The 26,146-nt window shown below is 40.3% G+C and overlaps 1 protein-coding gene across 4 annotated transcripts in view; it reads left to right on the top strand.

Annotated features, from left to right (window-relative positions):
• The window catches only part of VANGL2 (VANGL planar cell polarity protein 2), a 107,652-nt gene that overhangs the window by 19,756 nt on the left and 61,750 nt on the right, over positions 1–26,146 (top strand). The window contains exon 2 of one of the 4 annotated variants that reach the window (XM_073567179.1): positions 25,930–26,070. The exons of the other annotated variants lie outside the window; for them this stretch is intronic. The gene's annotated coding sequence lies outside the window, so the exon portion shown is untranslated. The remainder of the gene's footprint in view (positions 1–25,929; positions 26,071–26,146) is intronic. 4 annotated transcript variants of the gene reach the window in all.

The following is a 26,146-nucleotide window of genomic DNA, read 5'->3' as shown; positions in this document are numbered from 1 at the left end:
AAATGAGGCATACATTCTGTTTGGATATGTCATGTTACTTAAAGTGAGGCTATAGTTTTAAGTTACTGTTTCTGTTGTGAAGATGCATGTTTTCATGCAATTTCTAACCTTGGGATGGTCAGATATTAGATCCTGCTATAATGATTTCTATTCCCTAGGGGGTATAATCTAATTTAAAGGGGACCTGTCACTTGGTATAAATAAGTACTTTTTTACATGGTGTAAATGCCGCTGTCCTCCTGAATCTGGCGCTGCCTTTCTTTTGTTCCTGCCTCTTCCCATTCCCAATATATAGTCCTTTATTCATTTTATTTATTGTCTTGTCGCCCAATTGGGACTTGGACTTAAAGAACACGACCAGCGAGAAGTTGAAGATCCAGCCCACTTTGAGAAAAAGAGACTACATTTTCATACAGGAAGAGGAGAGGCGCAGGAATAAAAGTAAAACCTCACCGGATTCAGGAGAACAGCGGCATTTAGCTACGTAAAAATGATGTATTTATGGCACATGACAGGTCACCTTTACAGCAGTCGTAAAGAGAGACAGTAGAGTTCACCAGCTGATTGTATAAAAAATAATTTATACTGGTTTAATACAACAGCATCTCGAGTGCCATATTTTATTTTGTTAACCCAACACCTTCTTAAAAATATTTTTAAAGGGGCATGGCATGAGAGGACAACATACTGATTTATTTTTATGGGAAATGCTCAGGTTTTTTTTCTCCTACTATCCTGACTGCAGTGACTGGGGATCGGCTTTCAACCTCTCTGATTTTAAAGTGTCTGCTTCTCCATTTCTTATCATTGATTTGCCTTTTATTGTGTTTGCTCTGATAAATGATTTTATGGATGGAGCTGTAAAGTCATTAGATTACAGATAATGGAGCACATCCATAAGATGGGAGATAAGAGCTGAGCTGCTCAATGACCTGCTATGGAAACTCCATAGTAATGCACTAGATCCTTAATAAATCGCCAACATGGCTCCCTGCATCCTCTGTGACCTGCACCTCACTGTCTCTGGAACACAGTCCCTACTAATGAGCTCCATCTTCTGAAATACTCTGTGCTGCTGTGGTATTACACCACCGCTCACCACCCATTACCCATTGTGAACTCTCCTTCTCAAATCTGTGCATTAACCCTTTACATTTGGTCCTGTCCTTATTAACATCATGCCATGGTTCCCCTCCTCCTCATTTCTCTTCTGACTACAATTGGTTACTTAAACACTTTGTGCTTCTGCAATTTTTTTTTGTTGCGCACTCTTTTCTCTTGGCTTAAAAAGCAAAATGGTTGTTTGACGCCACTAATTATTTAATAACCTGTTGGGATTTTTCCTAAGTGCTCTACTGTCTTTATGGTTGGCTGCGTGGCTACGTCTAAGTGCTTTGGAGATGTGGAATATAATCTAATTTTGAGTTTAGTGGCGATAAAAAATATTTTACACTGTATTGATCTCATAATTTAATACATCATCTGCTTTTTGTGAGTTTCTGTTTACAGGCAGCCACTTTAGGGGGTGTTAGAGAATTATCCCAAGCAACCAATCAGATTCTGTTACACATTGTAGTATGCAAGCAGGGATCTGATTGGTAGCCATTGGAAACTATGTCCTCATACTTCCCAATTTTTGAAGATAAGAAATAGGGGCTGATTATATGATGAGTGTGTAAAAATAAATAAAAAAAAATTAAGGCTACACCCGTAACCACACCCCAGCCAGAACTATTTACCATTTCATTCTTGCCTGGCCATATTGAGAACATTTTAGAAAGTGATGGGCAACCCCTTTAAAGGCTGTGTTCACACTACTGCTAAACCTCTTTGCCGTCTTATCCATTATAGGAGCAGAACAATGGAAAACAGCTGGATTCTCAATTGTCATCAAACGCACAGCAGAGCCTGAATATCCCCACTGACTATAATGAGCTTCATCAACTTTCTGTTCATCACATTTCAAACCTGAAATTCTTGTTCCCAGTAGTCCACACGTGGGATATCTCCGTGTCATCCCTTTCTGCCTCTCTGGCGGTCTCCCCGGCGTCCCTCTCTGGCGGTCTCCCCGGCGTCCCTCTCTGGCGGTCTCCCCGGCGTCCCTCTCTGGCGGTCTCCCCGGCGTCCCTCTCTGGCGGTCTCCCCGGCGCCCCTCTCTGGCTCTTGGGCTGAGGCTTTTATTTGGTACTCCGTACTGTGTGGCTGCAGAAGAGAAGACAGATAGTGGTGATGAACCGCGTCTGTCTTCTCATTAGACACTGTGGCTCCTGGGAGTGCTGTAACATGCTGCATACAGGAGTCTACTCATCTGTACAGTGTTGCACAGTGTGACCTCAGAATATCAGTGCTCAGGCTGTGCAGCGCTACATTGGTGACGTGGGACATTACACAGTGTGCCTGTTACAGTAGGACAGAGACACAAATGTGTAACTGTTGTGAGTTCATTTTTCCCTTCACCATTGAGGTCTGATGAACTCCCTCCTCTGGTGAAGGAAGGTAGTGAGACTGATTATCAAACACCTGGGTGGCTGGAATTGAGGACTGGATATAAGGCTGCCGACGCCCTTCTTCCTGGCTGGTGATTTTCCTGCTGGATTCTTGGAGAGTGGAGACCAGTCTGATTCCTGCGTCTCAAAGCTAAGTTTTTCTGCTCTGCTTTGTACTCTTCAGTTTTGTTTTTGTTTTGCCTTGTTTTTTGGGAGTTCTGCCATCCCCGGCCAGGGGTGAGCTGAATTCCATTTTTGTCTCTGATCTGTTGATCTTTTGCTCTGTCTTCAGAATATACCTGAGTGCTGATATAGTCTTTTGAAGCCTAGCGACTTCAGGGCCTGTTTTTCCTATCAGTCGGTTGGCTCATTTTGATAGGGTTTTTGCGGATGGCAGACAGCAGCTTTCCTATCCTGTCCTGTGTAGTTAGCTTGGGAACCATCATTTGCTCAACCTATCTTTCTATCTGTGTTAGTGTTTTCATCTTGCTTCACCGTCATTATATGTTGGGGGCTGCCTATTGCTTTGGGGTCTGCTCTGGGGCAGTTTAGTTTTTCCCCTTTCTGTCTTTAGGCTATATAGTTCTCCGGCTGTGATCGAGGGGTCTAGGGCACCGTAGGAACCCCCCACGGCTACTGCTAGTTGTTGTGGATAGGTTCAGGGGTCTGCAATCCGATAGCTGCCAACCTCTCTGGTTTTTCTGGACTTAGCTGGTATTTTGTTTTTTCCTCCTTCGGTGACTCATCATAACATGTAACTGTCCTGCTGGATCCAGGACGGTAGGGATTTATGGTGTAATTCTTGAGGTCTACTGGTTTTTTAATATGCTTTTGGAGCACAATTTTTCTAATGTTGTGGGGTACACGTCTAATTTGAAGCTTTATCATGTTGTATGAATTTGTATGTGGCTGAACAGATGCCCTTTCTTATAGGGCAGGCCGTATGTTGAGCTTGAGGTGAGATTAGTCTGCCAACTGGAGTTGCTCTATCAGGTGGAGTTGCTCAGTTGGTTTGCCCAGACAGTGCGGTATGTGCCATCTGTTCTGCTGATTTAACGAGGAGAATTCAGTCGTGTTAAGGAATCTGCAAACACAAACATCAGAAGGTCGTTCCAACGACTAATCATCATTTGAAGGAATAGTCCATAGGTGAACAGGTGCTGCTGAGTTGAAGGGAATCTGTCACCCCCAAACCTAAAATTTAACTTTGTAGACATTCACAGAGTGATCTATAAATACTTATATCATACTTTCACCTGCAGATTTCAATTAGTTATATAGGAAAATTATTTTATTACATATGTTAATGAGAGCGGTTTTGATGTATCCTCAGTGGTGTTCCAACGGTTTGGTACATTGATTCAGCTCCCTCAACTAGTATTCTCCAGCCTAGCTCTTATGGAGATAGACAGCACTGAATTTGGAGTGCTGCCTGACCTAACTCCCCAGCCCTGCACACTGACACTTCAGGGGCGAGTACCATTGTGAGCAGGTGCATCCTCATCTCTCTCCTGTGTGTAGCAGCCGTTCGCTGCACACAGGAGCACAAAGCAGTGGACGGTCGATGTACAAGAATATAAGTACTCTAATACTGCCCTCATGTACAAGAACATAACTACTATAATACTGCCCCCTATGTACAAGAATGTAACTACTTCAGTACGGCCCCTATGTACAAGAATATAACTACTATAATACTGCAGCTATGTACAAGAATATAACTACCATAATACTGCTCCCTATGTACAAGAATATAACTACTATAATACTGCTCCCTATGTATAAGAATATAACTATAATACTGCCCCATGTACAAGAATGTAACTACAATACTGCCCCATGTACAAGAATATAACTACTATAATACTGCCCCATGTACAAGAATATAACTACTATAATACTGCCCCATGTACAAGAATATAACTGCTATAATACTCCTCCTATGTACAAGAATATAACTACTATAATACTACCCCCTATGTACAAGAATATAACTTCTATAATACTGCTCCTGTGTACAAGAACATAACTACTATAATAAAGGCCCCTATGTACAGGAATATAACTACTATAATACTGCTCCTATGTATAAGAATATATCTAGCATGATACTGCCCCTATGTACATGAATATAACTATTATAATACTGCTTCTATGTACAAGAATATAACTACTATAATACTGCTCCTATGTACATGAATATAACTATTATAATACTGCCCCTATGTACAAGAATATAGATACTATAGTATAGCAGAGCTGGATCTCCAGTGTATTCCAAGATGCAGTTTTATACTTCCCTCCCTACCTTTTCCGTGCAAGAGCTGACATGGAGAAACATATCTCAAGGATGAGGCTGGAGAGACTAAAACAGCATCACATTTGATACACAGTAAGGGTGTGTGCACACGCTGCGGATTCTGCTGCGGATTGATCCGCACGGATTTTCAAAATCCTGCGGTTTATCATCTCTACAATGGAGGTGATGGTAAACCGCTGCGGAATCCGCAGAAAGAATTTACATGCCATTCTTTCTGCAGTTTAGAAACCGTGGAAAATTCCGCAGCATCTGCACTGCGGTTTCCATTTCCCATAGGGAATAATGGTACTGTACACCGCAGGACCAAAACGGCTGCGGAACCACAGAAGAATCCGCAGCGTGTGCACACACCCTAATTCTGTGTGACTGATTCATGTCTCTCAACCATTTCAGGTCTAGCGTCACAGTCCCTGGAGGTCGGTGTCATGTCCTATTTTTTTTTTTTTTACTGTGTCTGTCTTTAGGAGGCTGGGTTGAATATATTGGTGGAGCAGGAAATGTTTGCTCCCTGCTTCACCATTAACCTGTGCCATGCCAGGCTCGGCACAGGAAGTTCTATGACATTACTACATGGCCCCTGCTGCGGTCGGTACAAACGCAAAAAAAAGCAGAGCTCTGCTTCGCTAATCGTGAAATTGGCATTTTTGTTTTACTGTGTGGAGAAACTCTGTGGGGGCTTCATACTCTGGGGGGCATCAAAATGCGTGGGTGGAATCGTGTATGGGATAGTATTGGGACTTCATAATGTGTGAGCGAGGTACTGCAAGGGCTTCATAATATAATGGGGTACACTGTGGGGTATCATACTGTTGGTAGAAGGCACAATGTGGGCATCAGTATGGGTGGGGGAGCATCATGCAGAGGGCATTATGGGGGTTTCATTTTCCATGAAGACTATATAAATGCAGTAATGAACCATGTGTAATCACTTGGAGTATGTTCACATGGAGCTTTTCTTTGCACAAAAAATTGCAGTGACATTCCATGCATTCTTGGTGCATTTTTTCTTAATAAATTATATCTATGGGGAAAACTTGCAGTAAAAATGCTGAAAAAATTGAAATGAGACACAGGTCAAAAACTGTAATGAAAAAAAAAAGTTCAATGTGATTGGATTTAAAGTTGTGTGAACAAACTGTTAGGTGCTTTATCAGGGCAACTATTTCTAGTTGAGCACATAAAGCACTGGGTGAGGATTGGGGTGTAGTAGCACGGTTCTTTACCGAGGTGACTGCCCTTCTTCCCTACTAGAAACCAGAGGTATGATGGTGAACCATGCCAAAAGGGAAGAGACAATGCACATTCGTCCAGTTTCTTATTTGGTATATCTTTTTTTTTTCTGTTTTTTACAAGTTTAGCAACAAAAAAAATACAATAATAAAATACAATGCAGCGAGGTGCACTGTTCTGAACACACTTAAAAACAGCTATAAAAGTTATAAAATTGGCACAAAAATGAATACCAAAGCGGGCACTGAATGGCGTTATTGAAAAGATTAAATGGCTTTTGGCCACTGGTTTCACACCACCGTTACATACATAGTGATGCCCCACATCAAGTTCAGGTCACTGCAACAAGGCCCAAATGTGTTCTGGGCATCAAAACGGGCAAATAGCCAATTTTCACAGGTTTGAATAAGTAATTGGTGTTTTTTCACGGGTTAAAGGAGTGACCTGAATTTGATGCGGACCATTACTATGTATGTAATGGTGGTGTGAGATTAGTGGCCTAAAGTCGGTTAACCCATTCAAGAACGCCATACAGTGCTTTTTTTTGATGCCCATTTTTGTGCTAGTTGTATAACTTTTGTAGCTGCTTTTAAGCGTATTCACATCAGGACCTTTCGCTGCATTGTATTTTATCATAAGTTTTATTTTTGTCTTTAAACCAATTTCAGCCCCGAAAAAGAAACTAGACCAATAAGAAACCAATTTCAGCCCCGAAAAAGAAACTAGACCAACAAGAAACCAACTTCAGCATCATAGAGAAGCGGGAAGCAACATGGCCGCCAACTAAGAAATGACCCCTGGACTACTCGTTGTGATGTCGTCCTGTGTGTTATACAGCATGGTGTCTCTGGTCACTTTTGTTCTCACATCTTAGTAAATGTCTTTTTAATGAACACTGCGCTCCATAAATTGACCTTTTTTTAGTATTTATTTTATTGATCACTTGTTAATCCTCCTTCCATCTCGCAGACGTCTCCCTTTCATTTCAGTAACCTTGCGTGGTTCATTGAGAGCTGACCCTCTCCCGAGACCCAAATAAAAGGCCGTCTTTTATCAGAGATTCCGGATTGGTCAAGCGGGAACGGATGCTGCTGTTTGTTTGCGTTCAGATCCAATTAACGCGACCTTCACTCGGTTACTTAATCCTCCTCCCGTCAGGCTCCTGTGTTGTGGATCCATCGTACGTGCCTTGCAGTGACTTGCACATACAGTCAGCGTGGCATTAATGAACGTTGCATGGAAACTTGTTAAACCGGCTTGGAGTTTTGTTTACCGAAGGCTGCCTTCTGACTCGGTATTATATTTCTATAATCCAGCAGTAGCAACGTGCACAGCTTTGGAAACAAATATAAACAAATAGAAGGGGGAAAAAGTATAAAAAAAAACAAAAAAAAAACAAAACCTTTTTTTTCAGCTTTTTTTGTGTATGCATATTTTTTGTGAGTCAGCTTTGTGTTGTGACTTGTTTTGCATGTTTATCTTCGCATTGGGTCATCATGAAAAGAATCGGGGTAGTGCCTTGGCATTGGTATGCTATAAAATACAACCTGCCAAGGCTTGGTGCTTGGATAGCATGACTCGGTCACTACAACTCCGTGATTGGTTTCCTAAGAGGTGCCCTTACTTCTCAATGGCTACATGATATAACTCCATAGACTTACTGTATGTTTCGTAGACTGACTCCATACATTGAACTTGTTTTGTAATCTGATTTGTGTGTAATGCATCAGCACTAAATAGTCTAAGTTGGTGAGGAAAAATAAAGGCATTCATCAAGTATATGGGATCAAATGGCATGTATGTATATATTCACCCCTATTGCTATTAAGCTCCTGCAAATTTCTGGTGCAAGCAATTACCTTCATACGTCCCAAGCTTAGTGACAGGATGTCCTCCTGTGTGCAGTCCAAGTCTGTATATACACTTTACCTTTTCTGAAAGGCCACAGAGGCTGCAACACCATTAACAAGAGACAATACTAAGCAAACACCACCATGAAGACCAAGGAGCTCTCCAAACAGGTCAGAGACAAAGTTATTGGGAAGTACTAGTCAGGGAAGGTTTGTTAAAAAAAAAAATCCCAATCTCTGATGATTCCCCGGAGCGCCATCAAATCCATTATCAACAAATGGAAAGAACATGGTACTACAACAAATCTACCATGAGGGACGACCACCAAAACTGTCAGCCCGGGCAAGGAGGGCATTAATAATAGAGGCACAGACTGGAATAACTTTCCATATGACCACAATAAGCCAAAAGCTCCATAGAGGTGGCCTTTATATAAGAATGGGTAAAAAAAAGCCTCAAAATTGTAATGCTTGTTTGGAGCTTGCCAAAGACTTGTGAGAGACTGTATGGACGATGGTGCTGTGGTCATATAGACCCAAATTTAACTTTTTGGCCACTAAGGTAAATGCTATGTTTGGTACCAAACCAACACAGCTCATAGCCCCAAGAACACCATCCCCACAGTGAAATATGGTGGTGGAGGTTTTTCAGGGACAGGGAAAATGTTCAAAGTCAAGGGGAAGATGGAGAGAAACACAGGGATATTCTTGAACACAGTCTGTTAGTGATTTGAGGCTGGGATGGAGGTTCAACTTCTAACAAGACAATGACCCAAAGCATACTGCTAAAGCAATACTTGAGTGGTTTAAGAGGAAACGTGTAAATGTTTTGGAGTGGCCTAGTCAAAGCCCAGACCTTAATCCAATTGAACATCTGTGATCAGACGTGAAGATTGCTGTTCACCAGAGGAAACTATCTAACGTGAAGGAGCTGGAGCAGTTTTGCCTTGTGGAATGGCTAAAATTCCCATGGCAAGATGTGGAAGAGACTTATCCAAAGTGACTTTTAGCTGTAATTGCTGCAAAAGGAGACTCTACAAAGCACTGATTTTAGAGTGGTGAATAATTATTCACACTGAAGTTTTCAGTTATTTTTTTCTTATTTGTTTGCTTCGCAATAAGAAGAAAACCAAATGTTCACAGTTTGTAGGCATGATCTATACATGAACTGATGCAAACCCTCATAAAATCGGAGAAATTCCAGGTTGTGAGGTAGCAAAACACAAAAAATGCCAAGAGGTTGAATACTTTTGCAAGCCACTGTATGTGTAACCCCATACAGTGAATGCCCTGAAGAGCTTGCATGAACATTAGGAGGGTCCGAGGTATCAGTTCTTGTTAGACAATCGCCCAATAATACGTTTATCCCCTATCATGTGAATAGGTGGTTATTATTCCTTGAATAAACACTTAAATTATGGGGTAAACTGTAAAGGTCTCCATATGCATGACAATAAAATCAGCCAAATCGTCATAAATCGGCAGGTGTATCCTCCTAAAGTACCCAATAGATGCCACAAGACAGTAAGATGTGACCTGTTGAATTTCAACGTCTGATCATTCTGATCTACGTTTGAGGTCACATAAGAGTGGGAAGTGTGGAAAATGTGAGCTTTAATGCAAACTGAACTTTGCTGGGAATTTTTACCAACTACTTTGATCAGTGAGATCGGAGATGGCAACTCATCTCCCAAATCTCAGGCCTCGAGTGACCAAATCTTTAGACTATTGCCTTTTAACTAAAGATTTAATTTTGTCCGAAAATTCAGGTGGAATATGCAAACTTTGAAAACTTTGCCAATACCTTATGCCTTCTACCAATGAGCCACTCCTTGGTTATTCAGTCTCTGAGCTGTACTGACCAAGATAAGTGCTTCAGTCTGGCGAGGATTATCATGTGTATTTTCCTAGGATAGCTGACACCATGGAGTAATTATAGATAAATGCTCCTTTGTAAGCAAGGTGAGAGGAGACAACAAGTTGGGTGTTGTCCATCCCCCCTTCATGTGTTAACTTTTGTCGAGGAGAATATGTTTCAACAAGAGTGTGTGCAGGCGGCCTCCACCTTCGAAGCATGACGTAAGGAGCTTTCAACCAGACATTGAAAGTGTTAGACAACTTTCCTGAGGCTTCTTCCTTCTGTTAATCTCCTGTTGGTCATTAGTTGTTTTGGGGGTCTGCTAGGGTACAAAACACAACATGTATGTAGAACTCAAATTCTTATCTAAATCGAACCGTACGCATTGGATTCTTTGACCAATTGCTCAGCCACCAGCTGTCTTGACCAACTCTTCTATACAGAGGAGCGTTCTCTCCGACGGATGCTCCTGTGTTCTTTATGCGAAAACCACTGGTAGAAATTTCTGCTGGTGGCTTATTTGAGGGAGAACAAAGCGATCAGCAGCCTTAAACTGAACATGCCCGATCAACATCTTCCCCAATAGTAAGTTGGCCGGTGCCCCCCATACATATTAAAGCGTTGACAAAACCAGCCAATATCATCTGGTTCGGACAACATTATTCCAATGCGTCTGAAGGGCCTTCACCTTGAGCTGATAAGGATGACCTACTCAAAGGGTTTGTGCCAAATACAAGGCCACCAAATTGCCCTTGTGATGTCTTCTTATGCGACAAAGCTTCCATCATCTGGTTCCAGCGCCCAAGTGCAACTTTTAACTTTTCACCTTCTTCAAGGTTGGACTGGTCCACCAGAGAACCGGAGAATCCTCCGGTGGACTCTGGCTTCTCATTCAGGAGAGTTCATAGTGCAAACCTTGCAGCTGCTCAGTGGAGGAGAAAGGTTGGCTTTCAGAATCAAATCCTCCGGTGGGCTCAATGTTCTTCAGTCTGACACTGATTGTAATGGTAGATTTTCTAAAATGGGTATCACCAGGATCAGGAACTGTATGGACAGAATTAAGAAAACAAACAAAAAAAACCAAACACAATTCAAAACTTTATTTTTTCTGGCTTTGTTTTCGTTTTAGAGGGGGATTGAACCTTTACCTAATAGGAACTTGTAGAGGTTGTGTGCAGGGTACACTGCTTACACGACTGTAATGCTCACAGGGCCTTCGTCTGGTTTCCATTGAGACAGTGCACTCCTGCGATCTGTCACAGTCTTCATCTTTACCTGGTGTCAGAGCTGTCCTGCTTCATTACAGGCCCCTCGCTGAGATGTCTCGCAGAACAGCATGACATTTTTCACTGGCATACATGCAGTGGGCCAGCGTAGCTTTGTTCCCGGTCGTTGAGGAAAATTGATGTCTAAAGTTCACATACATAAAAAAGTGTTGTGATTTTATAATACAATAAATATGTATATATGTGTATATAATATATTTTGCACATGCCCATTTCATTATGGCTAAGGGATCAAACACATGCAAGTATGGTGCCTTATGGAAATCTACCTTTTTTTGGGTTGTTCAATCACTTTTATGCCAAGTATTGGGTTTTATTGATAATGGTATAGTTTTTAAACTTTTCTTAATTGTTGGCATTTTTTTTTTTTTCACATCATGACCTGTATTAAAAAAAAAAAAAAAAAAAAAAAAAAAAATTCTCTTGCAATTTTTACACTGACTCCTGGGGCTCTTTCTGCCTTTTCAAGAAACCTTTTCAGCAGTTTCCTTATCACAGGCAGGACTACAGTGACTGATACCTCCCCTATATGCAACTCATGACACAGGATCCATCAATCACAATGGTTAATTTCACACCTTCCACTCCCTTCCCAATTACTTTTGCACAGGCTCATTAGATGCTTCACTATAAAATAGTCTGTTCATTGCTGTTAATGTTCAAGTGCATTTACTGAAAGAATATGAAGTTAGTCGAACAAAAGTGTGAGATTTGCAAGAATTTAAATTTTTATGGTTAATACAGAAAGTGATATGGGGATTAAAAAATATCAAGAATTTTTTTCTCCCCACAATCTAATGAAAATTCAACTCATGTGGTCGCCATTCCATAAAATTTGGCACTTATTTGAGGTTCCTCCCTTGGCACAGATTGCTGGGAGTTACAGGGCCAAGCTGTATACAATTGCACTGTTTTGTTTATACAGCCTGTTTTTTAAGATGTCTCCCTTGTGGTTCTGGGTTAACCAAATTTTGTGTAGGGGGTGCAGGACTTCATTGTCAGGCCCCTTTCATCTTGTCTGGCTGATCTCCTTGTGTGTTACAAGCAGGAGTCCCATGAAGAGAGGGTGTTGGGTGAGGGGATGGAGCTTCTTAAGGGGGCATCATCTGATCTCTGGACTTTGCATGAGAGGATGATGGATTACACGAAATGGTTTTACTGGGCTGGAAGCAGCTGGCCGCTCTCCACAGGACAGCAGGTTGAAATGGCTCTGTCCTTTGCTACATGTTGCCTTTTGTGACCGCTTGCTACTTTTAATGAGGAAACCAGTCAAAATCCCTTTTTCATTCCTAATCTATTTAACAGAATTAAGCTTTTTTTGTTTGTAATACAGTTTTACAAATTCTGCTAACTTAATTTTTTTTTTTTTACTGGCATCCCAAATAATCTACACCTATTTCCCAAATACAATTGCATTTTAAATAAGTATATATATTATATGGGGTAAATGGCCCTGCTCTCCTGAATCCGGCTCCATTTTTTTTCTTTTCTTCCTGCGCCTCTCCGTTCTTAAGATATGTCTCCTTCTTCCTTTGTAAGTAAATTTAGTATATCTAGCTAAGCGGGTGTGGTCTTCAAGAAAACACCCATGAAGAACTCTTGAGGGCTATGTCCACTAGGATAAATAGTCCTATATTTACCTACAAGGAAGAAGGGGCCATATCTCCAAAATGGGAAGGCACACAAAAAAACCCTGCCGGATTCAAGAGAACAATTAAACTGTATGCCCACGTTGCGTTTTTTTTAAGTGTTTTTGATGCGTTTTTCGGGGTCAAACCACATAAAAAATGCTTAAAAGAAGCATCACATTCATTTTAATGCGTTTTGGCCTTTTTGTGCTAATGGATGCGTTTTTTACCGCTAAGGAAACACTTAGCGGTAAAAAAAAAACGCAGCATGTTCATTAATTTCTGCTTAGGTCCGCGTTTATGGCTATTTCCTATAGTCCAGAAGACGCGCGGAAAAAAACACATAAAAAAATGCAAAAATCGCGGCAAAAAACGTGCATTTTCTGGGAAGGAGACCCGTTTCCTGAGCGTTTAAAAACGCTAACGTGGGCACATAGCCTAAAAATGCATAAAACTTGTTGATCCAAAATTTCTTTCATTACCATGATTAAAACGTGCATTTCGGTAAACAATTTAACAAAGACTGAAGCAATTTTTTGTCACGGATGCAGATAATGGGGGGAAAATGATCCATCACAAACTGACACATGATAGCTTTTCAATATCAGTGTAGACCCATTAAAACCCCCGAATCTCATTTTTTCTTCTCCTTGGCCCTCTCTCTTAAACAGAAGCTATAGACAGGTAACAACAGGCCCGGGATTAATCAGAAGAGCATTCGCTGAAAGACTTGATTGCCACGACGAGATCATCAGTCTTAATTCTCCATGTAGCAAATCATCTCTTTACAGAGAGGATTTTTGGCTAGACTGCATTATTTGCACTCTTGTAATTTTTAAATCTCTTCATAATTATAGATCATACTCTAAGGGGGTTAGTCATTTGATGGAAAGAATTAGATGCACAGCTTCAATGTATTTTTTGTTTTCTTATATCTTTTAATATAGAGATTCTTCAATGTGGGATAAACTTGGGGAGTGATGACTCTTAAAGAACCTGGATTATAGAGTCAAGAGATTCCAGTGTGTCAGTCTAAGAGCAACTGGTTGGGTGAATATAAAGAATGCTTTCACATGACCTCAAATTTCAAAGAGAGAAGTGTGACAAAATTGGTCCCAAACTTTGGTTAAGCCTTTCGTAAATTCAATCTTTTTATGCCAATCATGAAACTACGAACCAAGGAGGACCAAAACAAGAGTTGGCCTTCTTCACTAATAGTGTTCTTTTCCTAGCATGAGTATCTTTAATGGTGCGAAGGCCAGTCATTAATATGGGGTGCCCTACTCTCTAGATTTAGATGTGGACTGGGTGGTGTCCAGGGTCTAAGCTGTGTTTTGACTGACTTACCTAGTTTTATTTGTCATGGTCCCTTATGTAGCACTTCTTGAAGTCCAACAATTGTCAGACTGGAGGGCTATTTGCTCTGATTTTGGAGACCAGAAAATGATAGGCTTTTCTTGCCAATGGGAGAGGCAGAAATCTTATAAGTACCACCTGTTGGAGGCAACTACCTTAGAAGCCAATGTCTGACCTATGCAACACGACCAGAGATGTTGGCGAAGCCAGAAACCCATCTGCAGGATTTGGTTATCTGAATGAGATGTGCTTGATAGGGCAAATTCAATAAGACTGGCACTACATCTGTCTACATTCCTGCCATACAAAATGCCAGAACCATTGAATAGGATGGCCCAGTGGGGCAGGACATGACATGGCCACATCTGTCCACAGCTTAGCCCATTTAGGTGGTACTGATTCAAACTAGGATGAAAATGCCAAACGTTGCAATTTTTTTCAACCTTATGCAGCACTTTTCTGGTATAAAAGCTTTTGTCCAACAGAAGCATCAGGTGGTGGAATTCCAAAGACAGATTCTTTGTTTTCATGGAAGATAGACTCAGGAACAGTTTATCGCCTTTGCCCTTTGAAAGTTCAGCCGAGTGCTCATGTGTATGAGGTTTGTCGGGAAAGTTGTCCATGTGCTGAACGAATGTTTGGCCAACGTTGATCTCATGTGCATCGAAAACTTGATTGTTGTGGATAATTTTTGTCTGAAATATTTTTGAGGTAGATGGTTTGGCCAGTTATCCATATTTGTGATATGTCTAATAGTTTGAGTATCCTTTTCAATCGGCATGTTAAAGGAGCCCTTTGAACTTTTATTCTGTCAAATGGCTTTGAAGAAAAGAGCCTCTGTAGGATAGCTTATTTATCATCTCTCCCCGAAGTCTATTCGCAGTGATGCCAAAGTCCTTTCAGAGGAAGTTGGGTTATGGAAATCTTAACTCATGGACTTGATGTGTTAACTTTTGCCTTCTGAGAACTTTCCTTTGAATATTCCATTTCCAGCTATCGACAGTTTTTGTTGGCCCTCAATCTCAAGTTATGTACGTGGACCCAGTCTAGAGACTTGACTAAGCCTAAAAAATTGATTGCATATGATCCACACTCTATGGATTTATTGATGTTTCTGCTGTGGTTTATTACCCAAGAGATTTTTTTTTTTTTTCTTATTCTTGTTTTTGTTCTCTGTTTTATGTGTATCATGTCAGGAGCAATGGCAGATGCTGGATAATATCATTCTGCAGGCTCGTTGGGTAATTGGTCATAATTATCGAAGACAAGGTCAGGTTCAGAGAAATTTTCAGAGGATACCTAAGGATAAGTTGATATTCTTGTCTGAAGTTGTGACCAAATTAACCCCCATCCAGACATTTTTGTAGTATTTATTTGCTAAAAAATATTATGGTAGATCTTTCCAAAAATATATTAGACTATAACTCATTCTAAGACCAAATTCGAGTGAAAATTTTTTTTGCCCATTTTCTTTTTAATTCCATTCTTTAAGACTTAACTTTTTCTGCAGTGACAAGAAAATTTAAGCTTGGTCTATATGTTGGTCTCCCTACACGATTAATTTACTGTGCAAGTTTGCTAATAAATACTGCGTGCAAGGTACACAGGATCTGAATTCTGTCTGGAAAAATCACGTGATGAGCTGGAAGGAAAAGGTCAATATGGGGATTTCAGCAAATATCCATGTGTCTGGGTTTGCATACTACAGCTTCTTCTATCATAAGACCAACTACACAAAATCTGTCCCTATTTTAGTTTGCGGACCTTACAAAAAGAATCTCTTGGTCAATGTCTTCCGGTTTCAGTACCTAACTCCTCACTGTAAAGGGATCAATATGCTGCAACAGTGGTCTTCAGCTGGATATCATTTTGACAGCACACTGATTGTGTTTTTATATTTGATTAGACCATCCAATATGTGGAATTTGATTGCCTGCAGCGGTCACGTTATTAGAACCGTGCATACATTTTTTTTCTAAAGGAGAACTAATATCATTTTTTTTCCGTGAAGCATTGCCTGGCCTATAAGACTTCCTACATAATCTGAAACTCTCTATTAGAAGGAAGATTAACTCTTGTCCCACTCAATTTACAGAATCATTTCGCACTCACCCCAAGGAGGAACATTACCTCCAGACCTATAAAACTTTTTTTTTTTTTTTTTTTTTTTTTAATCCTCTAAAGACCTACAAAATCATAACACTTATTTTCCTAGTTTGTGAGAGTTGAAGAAATAGTATAAAAGAGACTTTCTGGGCTAAACACTATTTTGGTTTCTGTGAAAATAATTTTCCATATTCAGCTTCTGTCACTCCCATGGATCCATTGCAGGCCACTCTATGGTTTGTGCCGGCATCGGAAGTGATGTCACCATTCACATGCCACTGGACCTCTTTCGCCACTGATTGGCTGAAGGAGTCAGGTGACTTCAACAGTGCAACAATGGAGAAAAATCCAATACCTCGTTAGTGTCACCTGACCGCTGCAGCTAATCACAAGCCATAGTGGTTCTTTGATAGGTGAAGGTGACGTCGTTGCTTACAGTGCGGGCACAAACTGTAGAGCTTACTGCGTTGGAGAAAAGATTGATAGGGGGAGGGAAGCTTGGTTGGATAGTAATTTTGTAAAACTCGCATTTACAAGTTTTTTTTTGTCTGCCCAATTTGAAGGCTTTTTTTAAAGGTGGAAATGTAATTTTAGTCGAGAATGAAATATTTTCCTCACCTCTGCTTCATTTTTTTTTTTTTTTTCTTTTTAGATTTTACTTCTCTTTTATGGATGAGATTTAAAATACCAAAAAGTCGTAAAGTTTGTACAATCACTGCCACTATGTTTTCAATAAGGGTGAAAGGTTCATGCCCCCGGGTGCTGGAATGAATTTAATAGTAGAACAATACCAGATTCTAACCTGGCAGCCTTGGCGTTGTTATACACAAGTCGCTACAGAATTTCTTTGATTGATTTAGGATGTGATGGCTGAAGGTTCTCGTCTTGGGGTTGGTTCTCCAGGCGGCTGCTGGCAGGGCTGCGTTTTATTGGCTTGCTATGAATTATGTGTCTTTATTGTTACTTCATACAATACCGCACTGTTGGGAGATACCCGTGCAATTCCTTTAAGTGTTTTACCACCTTCGTAAAAGGGTTACTGAGATTCCTGCTTCTTTATTAATGGTGCTTTGGAGTGAGGTGGGAATTGCAGGCAAGGAGTCAGGACTGATTCATGCATCCATGATTTGCTGTTCGAGAAGGTTCCTTACGAAAAATCTACAATCTTGTATATGCCTGTGAGATTTTGTAGTATGATTTTGTTTGGTATGAGCAGATAATTTTAATACAAATCAAATTTGTGCTGAATTTTTAGAAATTAGGTAGAACCAGAAAATTCCTTCAAATGGCTGGTACATTTTTGTTCAGATTGCAGCAACCATAGAAGGATCACTTGACTGTTGCAATCTGGTGGGATTCCCATATTTACTTGTAGTTGTCAAATCACATGGTATAGCATAGCCAATCAGGAAAGATTAGCATAGCCTGTATAAAAAGCAGAAGCATGGGGGTACAGCAGCCATTTTGGAGTCCATTTGGATAGTGAAAAGACATCACAGATTAGCCACAGAAATGGGGAGAGAAAGCCATAAAACACTGGAGAGCCCATGGAGCCTCAGCGTCTTCTGTAGTCCAAATAGGTGAAATTTCCCCTCCAAATATTTATACAGCTCTGGCAAAATTTAAGAGACCACTGCACAGTTTTATAAAAAATCAGCTTCTCTACATGTCTGACAGCCATTGCATTCCAGTGTCAGGTGAATTCCAACCAGATGACACCCCATTCTACTTAATGTGGTCATGGCCAACCCAATCTACAGACCTGAACCCCATTGAAAACCTCTGGAATGTAATCAAGAGGAAGATGAATTATCACAAGCCATCAAACAAAGAAGAACTGCTTACATTTTTGTACCAGGAGTGGCATAAGGTCACCCAAAAGCAGTGTGAAAGACTGATGGAAAGCAGCCAAGACACATGAAAGCTGTGATTAACAATCATGGTTATTCCACAAAATATTGATTTCTGAACTCTTCCTGAGGTAAAACATTAGTATTGCTGTTTCTAAATGATTATGAACTTGTTTTCTTAGCATTATTTGAGGTCTGCAAGCACTGCATTTTTTTGTTCTTTTGACCATTTCTCATTTTCTGAAAATAAATTCAAAGATTAGTGCTTAGAAATTCGGAGACATGTCAGTAGTTTATAGAATAAAAGAGCAATTTACATTATACTCAAAAATATACCTATAAAGAGAAAAATCAGACAAATTGATAAGTTTGCAGTGGTCTCTTAATTTTTGCCAGAGCTCAATATTCTTTCCAGTAAAGACTTGTTCACACAAATCCATATTTTTTCATTTTTTTCTTTGCCTTTTGTCTTATAGTTTTTCTTTAATGATTTAGAATTTAAATTTTATTTTTATGGAAGTCCTTTTTAAAAAAAAAAAACAAAACAAGCAAAAAAATAATGACTGTTTGTTTTTTCTTTTTGTGTACTTCTGGATAAACCATAGATTTGAAATGTCTGGGCGGTCCACACCTTACTTTGCACTGACGCTCCAGAACTTCACTGCATAGTAAACAACTTGCATAATATTGTACAGATGTGGGGGTTGGAGAGCTCATTGTCAGATGGTCAAATTTCCCTAGAAGGAATGCTTGGTTTTACCATGTGTGTCAGCCTGATTGGTGTCCTTTTTGAAGCGTGTATACAGATTATGAAGCACTGACAACGATTCCTCCTCTGGATCATTGGATCGCTGTGTATAGGGAGGACAGGAGTTCCTGGCCAATTGAAGACTCGGTCAACTCTGCTTTGCAATTAGGAGGCTAAATTTCCCCTGTAGCTGGAAAAAAAAAATATGAGCCCCAGTTACAGGGTAAATTGATAATGAACATGTATTAAAAGACTTTTGTGGGGGCATTTGAACATATTAAGATCTTTTATGGGCATTCAAAAAATAAATGAATAAGTAAAAAAGAAAAATAGAATCTCCGCCAGTCCTAATCACTGTTTCTAGTTAGTAAAAAAAAAAAAAACAAAAAACTAAAACAATCATATCCAATGTATACAATTGATTTTTACAAAAAGGGAACACCTTTGTGATCTTAAAATAAAAATAGAATTGTTTTTCCTATTTTTCTTTTACATTTTCCCTGAAATCCGCAAAAGAAAAATGGGAAAACAAAAGGAATATAAAAAGTTAAACTATGCTGAAAATTTAAAAAATGTGCTTGATCAGGAACAAGGGAAAAATAGCTCAGTCCTGAACTGGTTAAGTAAATTATTATTTTTTTTTATGTTGCCAGTTACTTGGATTGTACAGCTTCAGAGATGACACAATGCCACTGTTTATTGAGATTCTGTATTGTCAGAGACAAAAGACTTTTCATTGAATTTTCCCATAATCCTGTGTTCTGGGGTTTTTCAGTAAGATTTATTACTTGTGCAAGATCGCCTTTATCAATTATTTACAATGTGCCAGTCTCGCTCCCCAGGGCTATCTGAGGCTTACGCCATCAAAATCCTTGAAATCTTGTTTTACAAAAGTGACAAAAAACGATTCCCTCCTTCCACCCACCCAATGTGTTTTTTTTTAAACAAAATAATAGAAAATTTTCACCCCGTGCTGGATATAAAATAATTTTCCCGTAAACTGGTAGTAGTCCTTCTGGGATTGGTAGGCATGAATGTTAATGGACCCTCTCTATAATCTACCACATTTAGTGATTCCCGCCAGCTAGGCTGCTCGGCTCAGTCTGTGTCTACTGCCACTTACAAAATGTGATCGAATTTTTATATAAAAAAATGAGCATGAAAAATAAAAATTCACAAAATGGGATCTGCATAAATTCCTGAACCCTAGCCATTGTTTAAGACTGAGGTTGCAACTGTTCTGGCAATGCATATACATGGATGGCTTATAAATCTCTCACAGTGTACTATTCCAGACAGGGTCATCTCCCATGACATACGACTGTTTATCGTAATGCTTTTTGTCTCTGGCTGTGTACACTCAACACTTCACAGAAAAAAAATGTATAAAATATAAACATTTAGCAAAGAAATTCAAATAAAATTTCAACATTTTGTTGTATTTTAGCAATTTTTCATTTTTTTCTAGCATAATTTTATAAAATTATATCAAATTTGTTTTTTTTTCTTTTTGTGTAAACTCAATCACCACTTTAGTGCCTTTTTTATAATTTTTTTTTTTTTAATATGCTCTCATTTTTATGTTGTGTTCAATTACAAACTGTCAAACCCGTGAAGTGTAAAGAAAATTTAGGAAGATTTGTCTTATTTTTTTATTATACTTTATAACATATTTAAAAATTGGAGCACATGGACAATGTGAGGCAAATGGGGATCAGATTGCTTTTCCACTCACATCCTAAACATTGTGGCTCCATTTAATCTTTCGCGATTTGTCGAAGTCACTCATATTATTCAAAATTCTTAAAAATGACACACTCAGCTCATGAATTTTTGCGCACAAAGAAAAATGCTATTTTTATGCCATTTAAGTTAACCATTTTTTAGTGACTTTTTAGCAGCAAAAGTTGCAAAATCTGTAGATAAAATAAATTGTGTAAAAATGCACGAAATTGAAATCTCCTCCAGAAACCTTGCTCCGGTGGAAGTCCTGGAGTGAGAGGCACCCCAAAAAGTTGTACTTCATGAATATGAATAAACAAAGTGGTGGAGGTTAAAAAAAAAAAAAAAAAAAAAGGCTTAAAAAATAGCTCAAAATGTATGCTAAAGATGCTAACAAAGAGCAATTGAAAGAATGTCAATAATCGGGGCCTATGAGACTCAAAATAAGGTTGTGTTTAAGATGGAACTAGACTTAATGTGAGCTGTTTTTAAAATAAAAAAAAATTTAGGGTTTGCCCCAATTGTCTTTTTCAATGTTACTCGTTATAGTAGGGTGTTTTTAGGTTTTCATTTCTTCCTATTTTTTTTCCTACTGATTTATGTTTATTTTATTAGTTTCAGGCCAGGATGAAGGCCAACAAAAGCCCTGTGGAGAAGGACAATATTTTAGTGCTTTCTGTGGGTGGTGATAATGTTGTGACAATAGGCTTAAGAATTGCTAATGCCCGTCCTCCCTGGCCAGAAATTAAATTTATTGCTCTCTGAATGGGTTATGGAGATCTGTGGTTTGAAAGGAAAGAGGTGGGGAGGAGGGGTGATCCTTCACTTTCTCACTCCCTTCTCCGAATGCATTCAGTAAGACAGACTTGACGTAGCTTACAATACAACTGAGATCTAGTTTGTTCTGGATGTAGCGTTTTGTTTAACCTGACTTTATTTTACTTTTTTTTTTTTTTTCATTGTTACCTTTCCTTCTTTTTACGCTTTTTTTTTTTTTTATAAATTGTTTTTCAATCTGTGGCCTAATTTTGTGTTCTGTTGAGTTAAGATGCAGATCTGTCTTTCAAAATATCCAACTTGTCAACTTCAGCACCCAACAAGGACTGTCAAACAATCTATCCTCCTGGATCAGGGTTGTAGATATCTACTTTCGATCGGCCTGTCATTCTCATTCTAGTCATGAAAAGATGCTGATGGTTGAGCAAAAATGAAAAGGCTGATTTAGACTAGATGATCAAAATCTCTAGTGTATGGTCACCCTGAAGAGTTTTCCAAAAATGAAAAATGATCACCAATCCATTTGAAAGGTGAAGACAGTCTGCTCTCTGTTGGCCAACCTACTTGGATGGAGATGCTTTTGAGCACCTTTTTATTTACTGTATTTTACACACTTATATTGTGCCATTAATTCCACAGCACTTTACAGACATCATCGGCACCGTCCCAATTGGGGTTCACTATCTAGATGCCCTATCAGTCTTTGGAGTGTGGGAAGAAGCTGGAGAATATGGAGGAAACCCACGCAAATATTGGGAGAACATACAAACTCCTTGCAGATATTATCCTTGGTGGGAATTAAACCCAGGACCCCAGCGCTGCAGGGCTGTCCAATTCAATGTCTACAGGGATGATGGAAAAAGGGGTAGCCTTGTGCTGTGTGGTCTTAGTCCTATAGACTCTTACATGGAATGAGAACACTAATGGCTGACTGCTGCTCCATTCATGTTGCTGAGACCTTAAGAGATCAGACCTTTATCATCTATCCTCTGCACAGGTGGCGAATGCCCATTGTGAGAAGTTTTTTTTTAAGGTCAAGCCTACAGCCACTTCATACTTTGTTGATATGATAGTCGCACCCACAGGTGTGAACGTGACTTGGACAATGCATGCGTGGGTGACTTTCTGTGAGCCTAGGATAAAACATTGAAGAAAAAAAAAATTATGGTCCCTTACCTTGTAGACATTTGTGGCAGAAACAGAACTTGAGTTAAGGTGTTCGAAACCAACCAGAGAGCACCATGACATATTTTGTGTGTCTACCAGAACTTGGATGAGTTTTCTTTGGTTGCTCAAGAGTTTTTTTATTTTACCAGGAATTAAAAAACTGGCTTATACTCCTAATATGAGTACCTAATTAGAGATGGCTATCAGCACACAGACTGCTATCACTGCAGACTTCACCATACACATGAGCGCACAACTTGGCTTATGTATTTTCAAGAGGGAGATGAGTAAACCTCGGGCATTGAGATTCCAATTTGCCTAATCCTTCTCTCCTGACATCTGTTAGGGGAGCAGTTGGGATTCCTCCATACACATCCATGGTGTGCCTAAGTTTCAAGTAATGTATATGGGGACCTTTTATCATTGTTTCAGATGTGTATGTTGGGAGTATTGCCAAATGTTAACCTCAGAAGATTCCTTTACTATGCTTTACTAGAGGTATTCATGATGTACTGTATACTAGAACAATGGAGGGCAACACACAATGGCTATGTTTAATGTATGCAGGAGAAACTTTCCCAGTATATACAGCAAATGTAGGGCTTAACCACTACGTCAACAGAGCCTAACCCTGTGTTGATGACTTTACAGATCTTATCAGATGCCATAAATTATAGATATGGTTTATTGGCGGAGATTGTTCTGGAAGTGGACAGACATGTCGGGTGTTTCCAGGACACAATTAGTGCCTGTGTTGGACTTCCTACTCAATCTGCCCTTGAGGCCTGTGCTTTGTAACCTCTCTCCTGTCCTTCTTGCTGTCTGTGTCATTTCATGGATAATGCACTTTGTTCCTTGTGTTCATACCTGGGTTTGTGTGCTCTTTTTTTTTTACAATGGTTGCTACTCAAATAGAATGCCGCATTTTTCCTTGATGTTGATGGACTTTAACCTCTTGTAGTCACCAGAGGAGGCCAGATGAAAACGCTGAAACTTGCAGTTTCAATATTTGTGACCGGTATATCAATGGGAATTCAACATGCAAATACTCCCTTGCATTTCATCTCCTTGATACATTATTGCTCAACTCCTTAATTACTTTTGTTGCCTTTTTAGGTTAGTATCTTACCGATTTGTTGATTTTTTTTTTTTTTTGTTCTTTGGAGCACCTCATTTGTTGGATTCAATACTTCTACATTAGATTCTAGTACACTTTAGGTCATCTTGTTTATTGGGAAAACCTTTTTTTAAGGAGACCATGACAACTCCTGGTTAACATATCCTCTCTTGTTGCCACCTCTTTGGGCCACATCTTTCTTATCTGACCATCCATCTTCTGACTAAATTTGGTGTGATCCATTAGTGGGCTTAGATTCCTTATTTTTTTGCTCACCTTTTGGTTTTCTCCCTTTCTTGTTCAGACATCTAAAGTCTCAATTGTTTTAGCCTCCTCATTCTTTGACTTCTGCTAACTTTGAGTTTAGTTCTACTCCTTTTGAAAGATATAAATACAGTCCTTAATATTGAAATGGCAATACCAAGAATGTGGAACGTCTATAATCAAGGGAGTAGAACACTCTCCTGTGAGACGAGGAGTGTCCTAGGGTAATTCAGATTATTTTTTTTTTTGCTCCTGCTTGGGCAAGGTCTACACTTTTCAAAGTAGATGATTGAAGTGAATTTCATTGATTTTGAGATAAGGCAGCCCCTCGGTCTCTCTCCTATCTATACTAGATGGTGGCCTGATTGTAACGCATCGGGTATTCTAGAATATATATGCAGTTTATTTCTAAAGATTTAATAATAATGCCATAATACTCCCCCCCCCCCCCCCCCCCAATCCTGATATGTATGGTTCTCTCACCCCCCAATCCTGATATGTATGGTTCTCTCACCCCCAATCCTGATATGCATGCTACCCCTCAAACCCCCTATCTTGGTATGCATGGTCCCCTGACCCCCCAATCCTGGAATGCATGGTCCTCTCACTCCCCAATCCTGGTATGCATGGTCCTCTCACCTCTTTCCTGGTATGCATGGTCGTCTTACTCCCCTTTCGGGGTATGCATAGTCCTCTCACCCCCCCAATCCTGGTATACATGGTCCTCTCACCCCCCTTTCGGGGCATGCATGGTCCCCTCACCCCCCTATCCTGGAATGCATGGTCCCCTCACCCCCCTTTCTTGGTATGCATGGTCCCCTCACCCCCCTTTCTTGGTATGCATGGTCCCCTCACCCCCCTTTCTTGGTATGCATGGTCCCCTCACCCCCCTTTCTTGGTATGCACGATCCCTTCACCCCCCAATCCTGGTATGCATGGTCCCCCTCAACCCCCAATCCTGGTATGCATGGTCCCCCTCAACCCCCAATCCTGGTATGCATGGTCCCCCTCAACCCCCAATCCTGGTATGCATGGTCCCCCTCAACCCCCAATCCTGGTATGCATGGTCCCCCTCAACCCCCAATCCTGGTATGCATGGTCCCCCTCAACCCCCAATCCTGGTATGCATGGTCCCCCTCAACCCCCAATCCTGGTATGCATGGTCCCCCTCAACCCCCAATCCTGGTATGCATGGTCCCCCTCAACCCCCAATCCTGGTATGCATGTCCCCTCACCCCACAGTCCTGGTATGCATGGTCACCTCACCCCCCCTTTCCGTGTAGCCGTGACCAATCAGCGTCGCGGCCCTCTGTCCGCGACCAATCAGCAACGCGGCCCTGTAGCCGCAACCAATCACTGCCGTGGCCCTGTACAAAAATATTAAAAAATAAAAAAAAGTAATTCTCACCTTCCGACGGCCTCCTGTCTTCGTTCCACGTGCCCGGCCTCGTGTTCCCAGTAATGTTTTGCTGCTTAGACCGCTGATGAAGTCGGTCTTCTTTCTCGCTCTCGCGAGAGTGACATCATCAGCGGTCTAAGCCGCAAAGCATTACTGGGAACGCAAGGCCGGGCGCGTGGAAAGAAGACAGGAGGCCGTCGGAAGGTGAGAATTACTTTTTTTATTTTAATTCTCTTTTTTACAGATTAAGGCCTGCGCCTGCTGCTGATCGGTCGTGGCCGCCAGGCCGCGACCAATCGGCGTCAGGCGCAGCTTACCGTCACAAACAGCTGCGCCTGTCGCTGATTGGTGGCGGCCGCGACCAATCAGCGGCCCACGATTTCGGTTACAGACAGACACGATAAGGCATATATGTATATGCGTGTATATAATATAGTTTTTTTTTTTTTGTTTTTTTTTTAAAGGACAGTGTATAACTTTTGTAGGATGTGTTTATTGTATTTTGTCGCTATTTTTATTGGGAATGAGGCTTTTTTCCCAACTGAACATGTTTTTCACTTCTAGTACAGTTGTCTTCTTCCCTTCCATATTATTCTTCCTCTGTCATTCCTAATAATTTCTAATTCTGTGAACAATGAATTTCACTGCTCTTTTCCCAACATCTCAAGATAAAACAACAATCCTAGTGCATGCGTTTCATTGCTTTCATAAAATCTTTTTGTCTCCTGCTGCCATATTGATTCTATTTTCTCCCAACCATTGTAGCCTTGGCATAATATTTCATAGCCCGCTTCCAGAAAGCAAGAGGAATGTGTGAGGCAGACAGGAAGATATTGAAGATTTTTATGGCTGCCGGTCACTATGCAGACATTAAGAGCTTCTGATGATGGATGAGGTTGAGATGAGGTAATGAACTCTTGTTGCATGAGCGTGGGATTGGCAATCTAGGATTTCCTAATGTCTGCATAGATTTCCAGAGCCA

The sequence above is a fragment of the Dendrobates tinctorius genome, unplaced genomic scaffold (genome assembly GCF_039654945.1).
Source record: "Dendrobates tinctorius isolate UK_male_01 unplaced genomic scaffold, ASM3965494v1 ptg000019l, whole genome shotgun sequence".
Classification (NCBI taxonomy): domain Eukaryota; kingdom Metazoa; phylum Chordata; class Amphibia; order Anura; family Dendrobatidae; genus Dendrobates; species Dendrobates tinctorius.
The sequence above is the reverse complement of the archived record's forward strand: the minus strand, read 5'-3'. Positions and strand labels throughout refer to the sequence as shown.